We start from the raw sequence: 16,320 nt of genomic DNA, 5'->3' as shown, positions 1-16,320 counted from the left end.
GCCTGAGTTCGTTTTGGATTTACTACCAGTCAAGTTGGGAAGCTTCGATGTGGTAGTAGGAATGGATTGGTTGTCAAGCAACAAGGCTGAGATTGTTTGTCACGAAAAGATCATTCGCATCCCAACAGAAGATGGCGAAACGATCGTGGTTCACGGGGAGAAGCGTGATAAGCCTTTGAGAATCATCAGCTGTTTGAAAGCTCGAAAGTGTTTACAGAAGGGATGTGTTGCCTTCTTGGCACACATCGTGGATAAAGAAGCTGTCGAGCTGAAGATCGAAGACATCCCCGTCGTGAAGGAATATCCTGAGGTCTTCCCAGAGGACTTGCCAGGATTGCCACCCCAAAGGCAAGTGGAGTTCCATATTGACTTAGTTCCAGGCGCCGTGCCTGTGGTTATGGCACCTTATCGACTTGCACCGTCTGAGATGCGGGAATTGTCGACACAACTTCAAGAGTTGCTAGACAAGGGATTTATTAGACCAAGCTTCTCACCTTGGGGAGCTCCAGTTCTGTTTATAAAAAAGAAAGACGGTAGTTTCCGGATGTGCATTGACTACCGAGAGTTGAATAAGTTGACTATCAAGAATAGGTATCCTCTGCCAAGGATTTATGACCTATTCGATCAGCTGCAAGGTTCAAGCTACTACTCGAAGATCGATTTGTGATCAGGTTACCATCAGCTGAGAATAGAAGAGGAGAGTATCCCCAAAACCGCTTTTAGAACTCGATATGGACATTACGAGTTCTTGGTTATGCCGTTTGGGTTGACAAACGCGCCAGCTGTTTTTATGGATTTGATGAACAGAGTTTGTAAGCCATACCTCGACAAGTTCGTGATTGTGTTCATAGACGATATTTTGATCTATTCAAAGACGAAGGCTGAACACGAACAACATCTAAGAGCTATTTTGGAGTTGCTGAAAAAGGAAAAGTTGTATGCCAAGTTCTCGAAGTGCGAGTTTTGGCTACACGAAGTCCAATTTCTTGGACATGTGGTTAATGGAGATGGAATCCACGTGGATCCCACAAAGATCGAAGCAATCAAGAATTGGGAGACTCCAAAGACACCAACCGAGATTCGACAATTCTTTGGTTTGGCTGGTTACTATCGAAGGTTTATCGAGGATTTTTCAAAAATCGCTCAACCCTTGACTTCCCTCAGGCAGAAGGATAAGAAGTTTGATTGGGGAATCAAACAGGAAGAAGCATTCCAGTTATTGAAAGATAAGCTTTCCAATGCGCCGATCTTATCGCTACCAGAGGGAACTGATGATTTCGTGGTATATTGTGACGCCTCGCGTCAAGGTTTGGGTTGCGTATTAATGCAGCGCCAGAAGGTTATAGCCTACGCGTCACGCCAATTGAAGGTTCATGAAAAGAATTATACCACGCATGACTTGGAGCTAGGCGCAATGGTATTTGCGTTGATGATTTGGAGACATTATTTATATGGTACAAAGTGTACAATCTTTATGGATCATAAGAGTCTGCAACACATATTCGACCAGAAGGAGCTGAACATGAGACAAAGACGCTGGGTCGAATTGTTGAACGATTACGACTGTGAGATCAAGTATCATCCAGGGAAGGCAAATGTGGTCGCCGATACCCTAAGTCGAAAAGAAAGGATCAAGCCCATAAGGGTTAGGGCTTTAGAGATGATTATCCAGACAGATCTTTCCCTGCGCATTCGTGCCGCGCCGAAAGAATCTCTTAAAGAAAGAAACATTGAAGAGGAATATCTCCGTGGAATGGAGAAACAGTTGGTACCAAACGAGGAAGGGACATTATGTTTCATGAGACGAATTTGGGTTCCTCTGTTTGGTGGTTTGAGAAAAGTTATTTTTGATGAAGCTCACAAATCACGGTACTCTATCAACCCAGGAGCGGATAAGATGTACCAAGATCTTAAGGATTATTATTGGTGGCCTAGGATGAAAGGCGATGTTGCTGTTTACGTTAGCAAGTGTTTGACGTGCGCCAAGGTAAAAGCTGAATACCAGAAGCCTTCATGACTTCTACAACAACCTGAGATTCCCAAGTGGAAATGGGAACAGATTTCAATGGATTTCATAACAAAGTTGCCAAGAATGCCAAAAGGTCACGACACTATTTGGGTAATAGTAGACCGGTTAACGAAATCTGCGCATTTCTTGCCCATCAGAGAGAAAGACAACACGAGCAAATTAGCCGAGATTTACATGAGAGAGATCGTTGCACGTCATGGAGTGCCTCTCTCGATCATCTCTGATAGAGACGGAAGGTTTGTGTCAAGGATTTGGCAGTCTTTCCAAGAAGCATTCGGATCTCAGTTGAACCTGAGTACAACTTTTCACCCACAAACCGATGGACAGAGCGAACGGACGATTCAGACATTAGAAGACATGCTACGAGCTTGGGTTATGGATTTAGGTGGAAGTTGGGATACTCACCTACCATTGGTCGAATTTTCATACAACAACAGTTATCACGCAAATATTCAAGCCGCGCCGTTCGAAGCTCTATGTGGACGCAAGTGTCGATCACCGATCTATTGGTCAGATGCAGGTGATAGACAGTTAGTTGGTCCAGAAGTGGTCCAGGAAACCACAGACAAGATTGCACAGATCCGAGAGCGCATCAAGGCGGCTCGCGATCGTCAAAAGTGTTATGCGGATAGAAGAAGGAAACCTCTGGAGTTTGAGGTAGGAGACATGGTATTGTTGAAGGTATCACCCTGGAAGGGTGTGGCACGCTTCGGAAAGCGTGGAAAGTTGAATCCGCGCTACATTGGTCCATTCAAGATTCTGAAGAGGATCGGTTTAGTAGCATACAAGTTGGACTTACCTGCCGAACTGAATGGTGTTCACGATACATTTCATGTATCAATCCTGAAGAAGAGTCCAACGCAAGAAACTGTTGTCATTCCCGCAGACGAGATTCATATTGACGACACGCTCCACTTCGTTGAGAAACCAGTTGAGGTCACGGATTGGAAGGTAAACAAAACATGCAGGAGCAGTGTCAAGCTCGTCAAAGTTCGTTGGAATGCAAGACATGGTCCAGAATACACCTGGGAACGTGAGGATCAAATGAAGGAAAAGTACCCCCATTTATTTCCTAAGACCCCTGCAACCAGAAGCAGAACTTAAAATTTTGGGACGACATTTTCTTAACGGGGGGAGAATGTGACAACCCTTACCAAACCAGGTATCCGTACAAATTAATTAATATTTTATTAGTGCTTAATTGCTGTGCTTGATTAGAATTACGAATAAACTGCTTTCTGTTTTCTGATACATACATATTCATGCATCATACTGTATCACTGTCACTCCATTACACACAAAACTATAGTGACAAACTTGATGCACAAAAGCACAGTTAGCACAGTGAGCGGATAACCCAGTAAACATGCTGACATTGGCAGCACTAGACAGACATTGTCTCTGAGGCCAGTATGAGCCGGGAATAGATTACTACACTAGTAGGGAGTGTAGGGATATGAGGATTATAAAACTGCATCACTAGGTGGTTGTTATAGTGACCGGATGTGCCTAAAACATGCTTTAATTACAAAATTCTGTACTTTATACAAAAATCCAGCATTTAACATAACTAGTAAAGTGCAAAAACTTGGTAAATAATACTGGACACTTTCCAAAGTGTTGGGAATTTATTGTGTCACTAAAAACACTATAAAAGACACTTTAAAGCTTTACTTGACACTTTAACGGATCAATATCCAACCGAACAACCGGACTTTACCCGGAACATAAAAATATTGCCAAAGACATTGTTTACACTTTTCTGAGCTAGTTAGGGTCCCCGAACACCCTAACACCCTATATATTAATAAACACATCAATATCCTAACAAAGTGCCATTTGATTTCAACTAATCACTAACTATATCATCACAAACCAACCCATACCCCCCTCTCTTGCGACGGTTCCCATGGGTGGGGACACACCCTTGTTTCTTGATTATTTTAATGGTTAAGTGTTGATTATCTAGTAGACATAATGTATGATGGGTAAAGTGAAGACATGGTTTATAAATAAGACTCTTAGACATCCATTATCTTTCATTCCACACTCATCATCAAACTCTCTCTTCTCCCTTTGCTTGTGTTCGGCCAAGACCACAACCACACCCATCATCACCATCAAGTCTTGATCTAGCTATTTTACATACATACAAAGGTGCAAGGTGACACACAAACAAGCCCGGTGCACTCGGAAGCTCAAGAACCTCTCTAGATTTCTTTTATCCACCTCGTTTACGTCTTGTTTCTTCCCTAGCCTTGAGCTAGTAGAAAGTGTCTCTAATCATCCTCTTGATCTTGTTTATGGTGGTTAATAAGTGATTTAATAGTTAAAAATCAAGAACCCACAAGAACATAACATAAATCTTGAAAATAAGATGAACAAGATGGATAAAGAGAAGCTAGTTGTGTAAATCTTGTAGATCTTGTATGTTTGTGATTATTTCATGTTGGTTGTTGTTAAAAGTGGGATGGATCATCATCTAGACCTACTAGATCATGTTCATGAGCATGAACTAGTAGTATGTTAGTATTAGAATTATGAAAGATGATGAAACCTTCCATCCATGAAACACGAACTTGAGTAAATATAATTTTTCTTCTAAAATAAGGTTCTAAACTAGTAGATCTAAAGATCTACAAGGGGTTTTTCGGAAGAACCAAGTGAAAGATGCAAGTCTTGTTAAAACCCGGATCTTACATAATCTAAAGGCATTTTAGTGAATAAACAAGCGTGTAAACACTTGTGTGACAAGAAAGTTTGATAAAGAAATATTTTTGTAAATTATGACAAGAAGTTGTTAAACTTCAAGTTCTTTAAAAGTAAAGTTTTTAAGAAACTAATTTTATTTTTAAAGATAACAAGACCTACTAAATACGCTACCAACTTACTACGTATTTTTACACAACTTTCAAGTTCATGAGTTTGTGATTTAGGCTTGTTTTGTCTAGTTCAACGTTTAAATATTGTATGTTGATGATTGTTAAATTGCTTGATTGAATTTTTGAAAAGAAAATGATATGCTTGTAAGCGTGGCCACCTCCGGTTACAGAGGAAACTCTGGCTAAATTTTTCTAGAAATATAACACTTAGAAACATTTTAGTAACAAATGTTTATAATTGCATTTTTTAACTTGTTTTTCAAAATAAACTTCGCCATGATTTTTATTACAAAATAACTAAGTACCGGATGTGGATTTTCGTAAATAAAACTTGTTAAATATATATCTAGAATATATATTTTATAATAAAACGCTTGTGTGAATATGTGATTATTTTGTGAACTAGATATATATTATTTTTAGGGTAAAAATAATATTACTTGAAATATCATGAAGATACGATCTCCAAAGTAATATCAACTGTGACACTTCGGATTTTTCCCGGACAACCTTTCGATGTAACATGTGTGTACGTAAACTATTAAATGAAAAATTATGAATTGCTTGTTATTACGTGTTGGGTGCATATGTGTACGTATAGATATATATGTGTGTGTTATTGTGAGCCGAAACCATGACCCATCTCGAGACCCCTAGTCTCGAATGAACAACAACTGGTAGGCCGGTTTGGGCCTTGTGACCGAGAAACCCAATCCGGAACCCCTAAGCCCATCCCCAACCCACTCGGTATATGTAAGCCGGTCACACACACTCTCCAAACTTTCCCTCATTTTCACCAACACCCTCATCATTCTCTCATCACTCTCTCTCACTAAGAACCCTAAAAACCTAAGAACTCTAGCAACCAAAACCACCTCCTTTTCCCTCTTCCTCTCTCGGATCAAGTAGACAAACAACAAGGAGGATCGGCCGGATCAATCTTCACCCGAACACCCCCTTTCTTACACCTCAAGTTAGCCGGTTAGTGCTTTTTGGCTTGAATGTGATCTTCTTTATTTTGTGCTTAACTATGTTTGTTTAATGATTGTTTTGCCATGTTTTGTGTGAATAAAAATATGTGAAATGGATAACCGGTTAGCATGCTTTTGTTTCGAAATGTTTGATAGTATATGGTTCATGGTTAAGAAATTAAAGGAGTAGTGTTGAACATGTTTTGATAAGTTAAGAACCAAAACCGAATGATTGTTGCTAATTGTGATGTTTTGGCCAAATATTATTACATGTTTGATTATGATTGTCATCCGATTGTTAATAAAGGCTCGGTTAAGGATTTTATGCATAATTTAGAATGATTGTTCATTGTGGTTATGAATGTGTTTGAATGTGGTTGATAAATGAAGAACACTTTGAAGGTTGCTTAAATATTTCAAATATGCTTTGTTTGATCTGTTTTGTGCACATTTTAGACAAGAAAACATGTTTAGTGGGTATAGTACACTGATTTCATGAAATTGCAATATCATTGGTTAGTACAGTTTGCAGGTTCTAGAAGGCCTTCTTGTGCACGTAATCACGGTTGCGAGTCGTAACCTTTGGTTGCGACTCGAGACCACATCAAGACTTGTCGAGATCTCCCGGTTGCGAGTCGCAATCAACGCGTATCGAATCCAGTTGCGAGTCGTAACCACTGCTGCTAAGACGGAACCGCTAGTTGCGAGTCGTAACCTCTGGTTGCTACTCGTAACCAAAACGTGATGAACCGAGACCTCGGTTGCGAGTCGTAACCTCGGTTGCGAGTCGCAACCACCCTTGTCTCGACTGGACTACTTTGTTGTTATTGGGCTTTTGACTGTTGGGCTTACTGTTGACTGGGCTGCATGTCTGCTGATTATATGTTAGGGCTGACCCAATAACCCAACTGTTTGTGTATTCGCATGTTATACGTGTTTGCTATATGTATTGCCATACGTGTTCGCTATGTGTTTACTTGTACCCGACTTGACCCATATCTGGTAACCATGTTAGGACGTGGTGACCAACATACTTGACCGGGTAAAATAATCTACCGAGCAACCCAAGGTGAGTTCACAACTTAAAAGCATGCGTCCCGGTGGTTTGGGACACGAGACTGGAACAACCCTATCCCCTTGTAAAGGGGATACCATTTACATCCCTCCCTAGTTACTGGGAACAAACTTACTTTTCCTTCCCTTGTATTGGGAAACCTTTTAGTTAATTACTGTTTATACGGAATGCAACCAGACGGCACTAAACGCAACTCTATCACTCAAGTCCCTACTACATAATACCGATTAGTCGCCGGGGCCAGGCGAACGGGTTATTAGTTGATAGCGCTATTTAGGTCTTACCAGCCTCACACCGTGCCATGGTATGGGATCGGTCGTGAACTAATGTACTCAGGCATCCGTCAATGATGATAGAACATTGACATCGGGGCATCCTGCGGAAACGCAAACGGTTACCTAGTGTTCGGTATTGGAAAAACAGTTTAGTCGCTAACTTTTGGGGTAGCTCCCCATGGCATGTATAAACGGATAAATTAACTGGTGAAACAAGTTTTTGGTAATTAAAACTGAACTACTAGTGAACTCACTCAGCATTATTGTTGACCCCCCCTTACTGCATGCTTTGCAGGTGGCCAGTGACTGGAGCAGCTGCTTGGGATGTGTAGTGGTCGTCTGCCCGTGTGTTGGGCATTTATCATGCTTACCTTATGAACATTGTTTAAAACTGTTTATTTATGCTTCCGCTACTTATTACTGTTTGAACTTGAAACCTTAAACTCTGAACCTGATATTTGCTAATCTTATGGTTAGTAAGTATCACTTTTGCTATAAATTTAATTATTCAGTATAATTGGTGGTTGGATCCTGGTCGGTCACGCCCTCGAAGCGGGTGTTATCCGCAGGTGGAAATTTGGGGGTGTGACATCAACGCTCTCACAAAAAAGAATATGTAAGTTATATAAGTATCGTAATAAAACGCGAACTTTAAAAATGTAACTTATGTATTTTTCAGAAAAATACTCTTATTAGAATATTTTTGGTGAAATATTATTTTGGGAAAACCTATGGAATAAAATATAATATTTTTGGAAAAAATATATATATTTTGGAAATTAAAACATTTTAGACAAAGTAATTAAAATATATTTTCAAGTGAGACTTAAAAATATATTTTCGGAATTATAAAACACACATGTATTAATACCCCCATCCTTGGGAAGGAATATACTTATAAAATAATTAAGAAGTGTAAATACGAGATAGTTGACTAACTATTTCCCAAAAACGTTAAACCTTAAGCCAAGGCACGGCCGTCCGTCTAATAGAAGTTGGTACGTGTAGGTCGTCATGCAGCAGGTTATTTTGGGACGGACTTTTTCTAGACGCACTTCTGTGAGTTCATGTCCCCCTTTTCTCTTAACTGTTTTCAGTTTTTATACTTTGGGGGTGGAATACATGTTACAGTAATTACGGATACTTTTATACATGGTATGGTTAGCTTAAGGAGGGTTACTACTTAGATCATGTGAGTGCGTAGGCGGGAACTAGAGGCCATTAATCCTCATAGTAGGACCGAGGGTCATTAGCGGTAGATCTATCTGGGTGTAGTGAGCCTAACTCCAGGCCCACTGTACGGACCTTGGGGTGACTTTGAGCCCGACACAAAAATCTGCTAGGTTTGAGTCTTCCTACAACACTTCACACATATTATTGGCTTTGCAACCCAATGGTGATCTCTTTTTCCTTATTTGCTACGTACTAGGGATTTTTCATACATACAAACATGTTACAAAGGTTTTTACATACTCACTTTTACATGAACTCGCTCAACTTTTGTTGATTTTTCAAATTACATGTATTTCAGGGAATTAGGGATCTGGCAAGGTATGCTATGTCTTCATGCTGCGTAGGAGAAGTGATGTCATCCAAGTTTAGGGATTGTGACTTTTGCCTGGATGAGTCACAAGTCTTAAACTGTGTTTATTTCATGTTTTATGGTTGTGTCTTTTGAACAAGATTTTACTTTGTTGTGTTGTATTTTCGTTGCATGTGTCGACGTTTGAAAACAATGTTGTCGTATTTTATTTTTAAAACTTGAAGTAATGGATGATCATCATGGTTTTACTTACATATAGCTTTGTTGTGATTAAGCTATGGTATTAAGAAGTCACACCAAACAAACCCACGCTTCCACAAAGCCAGGGTGTGACACCGATGGCGGAAACATCGGGGCATGACACTGAGCGAAACAGATTGTTCAAGAGAAATTCCATAACAACTACATTACCAGATAGTTAATATTATGTCCCATACCGTAACCCATCAAGCAATATTAAGTTATTACAGACAGCGACATCTCAAAAACAAATAACATGTTCTGACAACTCAGATTTAAATAAATTGTTCGTTTGTTTCTAGACTCTTCTAACTCGATTCCACATAGCAAGCATCCTAGCAGATAGCACTCTAAACACCTGTCACATACGTTGAAGTAAAGGTCAATACACATACAATGAGTGGACGCGGACGAGGAAACGTCAACATGACTCAGGCTCAGTTCACTAACCTGCTCAACACTATGGCTGCAGCTTTCGCAGCTCACCCTATAGGTAAACTCGTTGTTTTAGGATGTTTAGATCCTACCGCCACACCGTCTTTTCGCCTCTAAACCTATTTCGCTTCACTCCTCGCAACAGGTCAGCCTGCGCCTGTGCAACCACGTGTTTGTACCTTCAAGACCTTCATGGATTGCAAGCCTCTTCCATTCAGTGGCACTGAGGGTGCCATAGGTCTTCTACACTGGATCGAGAAGGTCGAAGCTGTCTTCGCTGTCTGCGAGTGTCCCCCTGCTAATTGGGTAAAGTTTGCTACTGGTACTCTTGAGGGAAGCGCACTTTCATGGTGGAAGGCGCAAATTCAAATGCTTGGTTTGGAGACTGCTAACGCTGCTGCATGGGAAGATTTTAAGGATATGATCAAGGAAGAGTACTGTCACAGGGATGATATCCACAAACTCGAGGACGAGTACTATGAACTCAAGATGGTTGGGTCAGAGATTGAGACCTACACCAAGCTGTCCAACGACTATGCTGCTCTTTGCCCAAACATGTCCCGACCCATGTACCGAAGGATCGAATTGTACATCAAAGGCTTAGTCCCAGAAATCAGGAGCCATGTGACCTCAGCCAACCTCACTACCATACAGCCTGTGGTCCGTCTTGCCCACAAACTCACTAACCAGGCTGTGGAAGAGGGCAGGTTGCCCAAGAGGATCAGTGCTGCGGAAGGAAGTTCTAGTGATGGTAAACGAAAGTGGGATGGAAATCAGGGCAAAGATGCTAACTCTACTCAAGCCCCAGCTCAGCAAAGGAAAACTGACAACAACAAAGGCACTCAGCAACAGGGTGGCTACCGGGGAAGCTACCCCAAGTGCAACAAGTGTAACAGGCACCACAATGGGGCATGTAACAAGGGTCAGTGTCAGCGATGCCATAAGATGGGGCACGAAGCCAAGGATTGTAGAACTCAGTTCCCAGCAAGGCAAAATCAGCAACAACCTCAACAGCAACAGCAGCAGGGAAACAACCGGGCATGTTTTAAATGCGGGGCAACAGGGCACATGCGAAAGGATTGCCCTGAGCTGAATCAGAATCGCAACAACAATCAGGGAGCTGGGAACAATGAGCAAAACAACAATGCTGGGAATGCAAGGGGAAGAGCTTTCGTGATTGGAGCTGGTGAAGCAAGGAACGATCCCAACGTCGTGGCGGGTAAGTTCCTACTTGATGATCGTTATGTTTCTGTGTTATTTGATTCCGGTGCCGATGCCAGTTATGTATCCCTTCGCATTAGTAAGAAACTTAAGCACCTGCCTGCATTATTAAGTTCTAAGCACCTCGTCGAGATAGCTAATGGTAAGAACATCGAGGCCACGCACATGATCCATGACTGCACACTAGAATTGTCTGGTCACACGTTTAGTATCGATCTTTTCCCTGTCAAACTTGGAAGCTTCGACGTCGTCATTGGTATGGATTGGTTATCCAAACATCGTGCTGAGATCCTCTGTCAAGAGAAAGCAGTTCGTATACCTCGCCGTTCTGGCCAACCCCTCATCGTCCAAGGCAACAAAGGTGGAGAAGTCACAGGCATTATCTCGCTTTTAAAGGCCCAGAAGTGTTTGCAGAAAGGGCACACCGCTATCCTAGCACTCGTCACCAACACCCACGAAAAGGAAAAGAGAATTGAAGATTTTCCTGTAGTACGTGATTATCCCGAGGTATTTCCTGAGGATCTACCTGGACTCCCTCCCCACCGTCAGGTCGAATTCCAAATCGAGCTAGCTCCCGGAGCAGCACCCATAGCTCGTGCACCGTACCGACTAGCCCCTGCAGAACTGAAAGAACTCTCTACACAACTACAGGAACTTTTGGATAAAGGATTTATCCGTCCTAGTTCATCACCCTGGGGAGCACCAGTACTTTTTGTTAAGAAGAAGGATGGCACATTCCGAATGTGCATCGACTATCGTGAGCTGAACAAGGTTACCATCAAGAATCGTTACCCTCTCCCGCGCATCGACGACCTATTCGATCAGTTGCAAGGATCGAGCTACTATTCTAAGATTGACCTGCGATCAGGCTACCATCAGCTGAGAGTTCGTAATGAAGATATCTCTAAGACTGCGTTCAGGACTCGTTATGGTCACTATGAATTCCTCGTTATGCCTTTTGGAATGACCAACGCGCCGGCAGTGTTCATGGATCTTATGAACCGCGTATGTAAGCCTTACCTCGACAAATTCGTGATCGTGTTTATCGATGACATCCTGATTTATTCGAAAAGCCAAGAGGAGCATGAACAACACCTACGCCTTATTCTGGAACTCCTTCGCAATGAGCAGCTGTACGCCAAATTCTCTAAATGTGACTTCTGGCTTCGAGAAGTCCATTTCCTCGGCCATGTAGTTAACAAGGACGGGATTCATGTTGACCCAGCTAAGATCGAATCGATAAAGAACTGGCCTACGCCTAAGACTCCCACTGAAGTTCGCCAATTCATGGGATTGGCAGGATACTACCGCAGATTCATTCAGGGATTCTCAAAGATTGCACAACCCCTCACTACACTCACTCAGAAAGGCGTCGCCTACAAGTGGAATGAAGCACAGGAATCTGCTTTTCAGAGACTTAAGAATAACCTCTGTAGCGCTCCTATTCTCTCGTTGCCTGAAGGCACTGACGACTTTGTGGTTTACTGCGATGCGTCTATCCATGGGCTCGGTTGCGTGTTAATGCAACGCGAGAAAGTTATTGCCTACGCCTCACGACAACTCAAGACGCATGAAAGGAACTACACTACGCATGACTTGGAACTGGGAGCAGTGGTCTTTGCTCTTAAGATATGGAGACATTACCTGTACGGTACCAAGTGCACTATTTACACCGATCACAGGAGTCTCGAACATATCTTTAGGCAAAAGGAATTGAATATGCGACAGCGTCGATGGGTCGAACTCTTGAATGACTACGAATGCGCCATCAAGTATCATCCGGGCAAGGCCAATGTCGTGGCAGACGCCCTCAGCCGAAAGGACACTGTACCGAAGCGCGTGCGAGCATTGCAACTTACCATCCAGTCTAACCTCCCTGCCCAGATCCGAAATGCTCAAGTTGAAGCATTGAAACCGGAAAACATCAGGGCTGAGTCTCTGCGAGGGTCGAGACAGCAACTAGAACAGAAGGAAGATGGCGCTTACTATGTAACACGGCGCATTTGGGTTCCACTCTATGGAGATTTACGTGAACTCGTGATGAATGAAGCCCACAAGTCCCGCTACTCAGTACATCCTGGTTCGGACAAGATGTACCACGACTTGAAGACTACGTATTGGTGGCCTGGCATGAACGCCCACATAGCAACATACGTCAGCAAATGTTTGACTTGCGCCAGGGTCAAGACAGAGTACCAGAAGCCAGCAGGTCTACTCCAACAATCAGAAATCCCGAAATGGAAATGGGAGCAAATTTCCATGGATTTTGTTACAGGGCTACCTAGGTCTCAACGCGGAAATGATACTATTTGGGTAATAGTAGATCGACTGACCAAGTCCGCACACTTTCTGGCCATTAAGGAAACAGACAAGTTTTCTACCTTGGCGGAGGTTTACTTAAAGGAAGTAGTTTCGAGGCACGGAGTGCCAACCTCAATTATTTCCGACCGAGACGCTCGTTTTACTTCGGAATTGTGGCAAGCTATGCACAAATCCTTTGGCTCACGCTTGGACATGAGCACCGCATATCACCCGCAAACGGATGGACAGTCTTAACGCACCATCCAAACTCTAGAAGACATGCTTAGAGCATGTGTGATCGATTTCGGCAAGAACTGGGAGAAGCATCTACCGCTAGTAGAGTTCTCCTACAACAACAGCTACCACACTAGTATTCAGGCAGCACCTTTTGAGGCATTGTACGGTCGTAAATGCCGGTCACCTCTCTGCTGGGCGGAAATCGGTGATAGTCAAATCACGGGCCCAGAGATGGTGGTAGATACAACGGAAAAGATTGCCCAGATCAGACAACGCATGGCGGCAGCTCGTGACCGTCAGAAGAGTTACGCTGATAAGCGTAGGAAACCATTGGAATTCCAGGTCGGTGACCGAGTTCTACTTAAAGTCTCACCCTGGAAGGGTGTGGTTCGCTTTGGTAAGCGGGGCAAGCTTAATCCGCGATATATCGGACCATTCGAAATTACCGAGAAGATCGGTAAGGTTGCTTATAGATTGAACCTGCCTGAAGAACTGAGTGCGGTACACAACGTTTTTCACGTATCCAACCTGAAGAAGTGTTTGTCGGATGAAACACTTGTGATTCCTTTCAAGGAATTGACTATTGACGAACAGCTACACTTTACTGAGGAACCGATTGAGATCACGGATCGAGAGATCAAAATCCTCAAACGTAGCCAGATACCTCTTGTACGAGTCCGTTGGAACTCGCGACGTGGCCCAGAGTATACCTGGGAGCGGGAAGACCAGATGAAGCACAAGTATCCCCAGTTGTTCCCAAACGAAAACCCCAGCACTGAAGCTACAACCGAATTTCGGGACGAAATTCCAAACTAACGGGGGGATGATGTGACACCCCGTTGAAACGTTCTCACTTACACTAGCTTGACAGTGACTGCCTTAACTTTCGGGACGAAAGTTCTCAAAACTTGGGGATAATGTGACACTTCGGATTTTTCCCGGACAACCTTTCGATGTAACATGTGTGTACGTAAACTATTAAATGAAAAATTATGAATTTCTTGTTATTACGTGTTGGGTGCATATGTGTACGTATAGATATATATGTGTGTGTTATTGTGAGCCGAAACCATGACCCATCTCGAGACCCCTAGTCTCGAATGAACAACAACTGGTAGGCCGGTTTGGGCCTTGTGACCGAGAAACCCAATCCGGAACCCCTAAGCCCATCCCCAACCCACTCGGTATATGTAAGCCGGTCACACACACTCTCCAAACTTTCCCTCATTTTCACCAACACCCTCATCATTCTCTCATCACTCTCTCTCACTAAGAACCCTAAAAACCTAAGAACTCTAGCAACCAAAACCACCTCCTTTTCCCTCTTCCTCTCTCGGATCAAGTAGACAAACAACAAGGAGGATCGGCCGGATCAATCTTCACCCGAACACCCCCTTTCTTACACCTCAAGTTAGCCGGTTAGTGCTTTTTGGCTTGAATGTGATCTTCTTTATTTTGTGCTTAACTATGTTTGTTTAATGATTGTTTTGCCATGTTTTGTGTGAATAAAAATATGTGAAATGGATAACCGGTTAGCATGCTTTTGTTTCGAAATGTTTGATAGTATATGGTTCATGGTTAAGAAATTAAAGGAGTAGTGTTGAACATGTTTTGATAAGTTAAGAACCAAAACCGAATGATTGTTGCTAATTGTGATGTTTTGGCCAAATATTATTACATGTTTGATTATGATTGTCATCCGATTGTTAATAAAGGCTCGGTTAAGGATTTTATGCATAATTTAGAATGATTGTTCATTGTGGTTATGAATGTGTTTGAATGTGGTTGATAAATGAAGAACACTTTGAAGGTTGCTTAAATATTTCAAATATGCTTTGTTTGATCTGTTTTGTGCACATTTTAGACAAGAAAACATGTTTAGTGGGTATAGTACACTGATTTCATGAAATTGCAATATCATTGGTTAGTACAGTTTGCAGGTTCTAGAAGGCCTTCTTGTGCACGTAATCACGGTTGCGAGTCGTAACCTTTGGTTGCGACTCGAGACCACATCAAGACTTGTCGAGATCTCCCGGTTGCGAGTCGCAATCAACGCGTATCGAATCCAGTTGCGAGTCGTAACCACTGCTGCTAAGACGGAACCGCTAGTTGCGAGTCGTAACCTCTGGTTGCTACTCGTAACCAAAACGTGATGAACCGAGACCTCGGTTGCGAGTCGTAACCTCGGTTGCGAGTCGCAACCACCCTTGTCTCGACTGGACTACTTTGTTGTTATTGGGCTTTTGACTGTTGGGCTTACTGTTGACTGGGCTGCATGTCTGCTGATTATATGTTAGGGCTGACCCAATAACCCAACTGTTTGTGTATTCGCATGTTATACGTGTTTGCTATATGTATTGCCATACGTGTTCGCTATGTGTTTACTTGTACCCGACTTGACCCATATCTGGTAACCATGTTAGGACGTGGTGACCAACATACTTGACCGGGTAAAATAATCTACCGAGCAACCCAAGGTGAGTTCACAACTTAAAAGCATGCGTCCCGGTGGTTTGGGACACGAGACTGGAACAACCCTATCCCCTTGTAAAGGGGATACCATTTACATCCCTCCCTAGTTACTGGGAACAAACTTACTTTTCCTTCCCTTGTATTGGGAAACCTTTTAGTTAATTACTGTTTATACGGAATGCAACCAGACGGCACTAAACGCAACTCTATCACTCAAGTCCCTACTACATAATACCGATTAGTCGCCGGGGCCAGGCGAACGGGTTATTAGTTGATAGCGCTATTTAGGTCTTACCAGCCTCACACCGTGCCATGGTATGGGATCGGTCGTGAACTAATGTACTCAGGCATCCGTCAATGATGATAGAACATTGACATCGGGGCATCCTGCGGAAACGCAAACGGTTACCTAGTGTTCGGTATTGGAAAAACAGTTTAGTCGCTAACTTTTGGGGTAGCTCCCCATGGCATGTATAAACGGATAAATTAACTGGTGAAACAAGTTTTTGGTAATTAAAACTGAACTACTAGTGAACTCACTCAGCATTATTGTTGACCCCCCCTTACTGCATGCTTTGCAGGTGGCCAGTGACTGGAGCAGCTGCTTGGGATGTGTAGTGGTCGTCTGCCCGTGTGTTG

Source organism: Helianthus annuus, chromosome 14, assembly GCF_002127325.2.
Source record: "Helianthus annuus cultivar XRQ/B chromosome 14, HanXRQr2.0-SUNRISE, whole genome shotgun sequence".
Classification (NCBI taxonomy): Eukaryota; Viridiplantae; Streptophyta; class Magnoliopsida; order Asterales; family Asteraceae; genus Helianthus; species Helianthus annuus.
The sequence above is the reverse complement of the archived record's forward strand: the minus strand, read 5'-3'. Positions refer to the sequence as shown.